This window comes from Euprymna scolopes, chromosome 3 (assembly GCF_053919585.1).
Source record: "Euprymna scolopes isolate OS-2025 chromosome 3, ASM5391958v1, whole genome shotgun sequence".
In the NCBI taxonomy this organism is placed as follows: Eukaryota; Metazoa; Mollusca; class Cephalopoda; order Sepiida; family Sepiolidae; genus Euprymna; species Euprymna scolopes.
The window spans coordinates 148,947,717-148,951,167 of record NC_136484.1 but is presented as its reverse complement, the minus strand read 5'-3'; the positions used below and the strand labels follow the sequence as shown (position 1 = coordinate 148,951,167).

The following is a 3,451-nucleotide window of genomic DNA, read 5'->3' as shown; positions in this document are numbered from 1 at the left end:
CATGCCGCATTTTTGGATTGTTTGGGACTAAATATCTACGTTAAATGACACATTATGTTAAGCCTTAGAATCTGATTCCGTTAAACAATTTTACATTGTTGCTGTGGACGTTTACATCACTTAAAAAAACGAAAGATTTTTGGATAGTCTATTCTAGAAAGTTAAGCAACGATGAGCCTAGCTAGTACTAGATAAATGACCATTTGGGAAGGCTACGCGTTGTATCTACCTATCGAGTTATAGAAATTTCCAGGTTGGTATCTGGGGGCGCTTTTAACTCACTGGAGGAGATGCATCCCCAATCAAAACAGAAAGCAACGGGAAACTACCGTCTTTACTTGTCTTCCTGAAGTTACCATGGTTCTACATTTTATTTTTAAATTCGAGATACGGCATAATCGCGCTGACACACCGGTTCTCGTCAGATCACCGAAGCTAAGCAACGTTGAGCCTGGTTAGTACCAGATGGGTGACCATTTGGAAATTCTAGGCGCTGTATGTACTCTCTGCTTATCTCGGCATTTATTTCTAGTCGTCTTGTACACACACTTCACTTGCCACTGGTATTTAACAAGGAGATGTGTGGTTCGAGATTGTGCGCCTCCTGCTACAAAAAATTCATGCGCAGGCACCCTTTTGTGGGTATCCATGGTCTGGTAAAGACTGAAGGAGCCCCTTTTTTACATTTTAGAGAGCTGTTGTCGCCGATGCAGACTCGCTGATGATGATAATTCTAGAAATGATGCCGTTTATTTAATCTAGCAAGAAAATTCTTCATGTTCAGAAGACAGGCTTTTTAAATTCGATGGTTAAAAAATACTTGCATGGATAATCAAATATTCAAATTTTATCAAATTTTATTGAATCAATTTTCTATACACTTTTTATATATACTTAAATTACTATTTTATCTGAATCATTTAAAAACATAAATATTACTAAATAATTCAACTATTTTATTGATAACCTCGCACTGTATTTATTAAGGAGGGTAAGTTGAAGTCGTGGACTAAAATTAAATGTTTAAGTTGGTGGTGATAATAATGCCTCACAAATAAAAAAAAAAAAGATATTAGATTTTTTCTAAAGCGTTAAAATTCTTAATCTAACATCTTCTAAAAATGCCAGTCACTTCGATAATTACAGATTAAATATTTATTTACTAGCAGTTCAGCCCGGCTGTACTCGGACCCTACGTACTGTTCATAACTTGCGCTATGTGTGAATACCCTTTACATAAAATTTCAAATGTTTAGACCAGGAATTGGCTGAGTAGTTTGGCAGAGACCGCAGAGGTATTTTTTTAAACTTTGACCTCAATTTTGACCCCTTAACGTTCATTAGTTTGGTCTCAAATCAAAATAAAAAGTTTGACCCATGTCTACATCTAAAATTTCAAGTATTTAGACCAAAAATTGGTGGAGAAGTTTGGTAGCATTTGCAAAGGTCAGCTCTTTCAACTTTGACCTCTTGGCAGCGAAATTTTCGCCCACAAACTGATTAAAATGCTTGTCGCATGTCTGAATACCAGTTATATAAAATTTCAAATGTTTAGACCAAAAATTGGCTGAGTAGTTTGCTAGAAATCGTAAAGATAAAATCTTTTAAACTTTGACCCATAGTGTGCTCTCTATATAAAATTTCACATGTTTAGACCAGAAATTGGCTGAGTAATTTGGTAGAGACCGCAATACTTTGACCCCAATTTTGACACATTAATATTTATTGTTTTGGTCTCAAATCAAATTAAAAAGTTTGACCCATATCAAAGTAACCTACATTTAAAATTTCAAGTGTTTAGGCCCAAAATTGGCGGAGGAGTTCGTTGAACTTTGACACGCTTGATAGCCAAATTTCTGGCCGAAAACCGATTAAAAAAATTTTCCCAAATCTTAATACCCCTTATGTCAAATCTTGAGTCTGTAGACTGAAAATTGACAGAGTAGTTTGGTAGAGAAATGTACACACACAGACATGCACACGTACACACACAGACAATTTCACTTTAATGCTAACGATTTTTGTAAAAGTCCCTGTCACTTCTATAATTATAGGTTTAATAATTATTTATTTATTTGTCTCAAAATATCTTACTACGCTAAAGGAAAATAAACATAAGTTAAAGGTAATCGTGTATTGTTTAGCGAGTTTTGCATACAGGCCGCTTGTTTGCTTGTAAAACAAGAATAATGAAAGCATGTTGAAGAGATGATATTTTTATTTACGTATATATATATATATATATATATATATATATATATATATATATATAGAGAGAGAGAGAGAGAGAGAGAGAGAGAGAGAGAGAGAGAGAGAGTGACTACAGCCAGGTCAGCGGCCTCGCCAAGCCCAATAAAAGAGTAATAAAGATTGAACATGCCAATGAATAATAAACACTTACAAGCCTCCACTCCTTGGAAACACTTCAAATGAACTACAAAAATTGCCATTTTTACATCTCCAACACATTTGAAAATAATTTCTGACGAGGACGCTTCACAGAACGTCTGAAACGCGCGTAAAAACGATTCCAATGACTTAAAAACATTATTACAATGATCCAAACATAATTCTCAATGAAAAACCAAGACACGGAATAATAAAATAATGTTAAAAAATACACATTGTTGGTGACTACTCCCTTATTTAAATATATGTATATATATATATATATATATATATATATATATATATATATATATATATTGTGTGTGTGTGTAGTCTACATAGAAATTGTTAGCACTCCTCCTCACTGACGCCGTAATTCGTACCGCCTTTTAACTTGGGCTGATGTATCTGCCACTAGTCTCTCATTTCTAGATAGAGTTAAAAAAAAAGAGGCGCCAACCAATCGCCGAAACTTGGCATCCTTGTGCCTCCTTTAAAAGCATTTCGATGGCAAGTACTCTAACGAACTCAAAGCACTAATACCCGCTCGAAAGCAATACCCTCAACAACCTGACAAACAGCAAAATCCCACCTCTACACTGTAGAGATTCTTAGATGCGGTAAAGCCTTCTACTTGGATAGATTTCCCCCATCGCAATGCTGCACTTTAGAATTCCCGCCTGGCCCCTGCTTACCTAACTACTGACATGCAGAAATTCAAGTGTAATGCATACAGACATCTCGCTACCCAACTCCCTAAATAGTATCGCTGCAAATCTGGCCCCAAATAGTAGTTCCTCACGACTAAGTGGCTCTGTGCCTTGTTGTGAAATAACAGTAAAAAAATGTTTTCTCTGAGTTCAAACTAACCCATCACGCCTCAACGTAGCAAGTATGCACATCTCACCTTCCTCAAAACAAACTTTCAAGCTGCTTGCATTCATGCAACCAAAATTGTCTGATTTGCATACGAACGGCGAGAATTCGCGTTAGTTGGCATGAGTGTTAAGGATAAACTCAGCTGTACGTCGCCATTCTATTTTTTCTGTTATTCAGCAGTTGA

At 35.8% G+C, this 3,451-nt stretch overlaps 1 pseudogene; it reads left to right on the top strand.

Annotated features, from left to right (window-relative positions):
• The first annotated feature begins 385 nt into the window (after positions 1–385).
• Positions 386–502, top strand: LOC145265715 (5S ribosomal RNA; annotated as a pseudogene).
• The last annotated feature ends 2,949 nt before the right edge of the window (positions 503–3,451 follow it).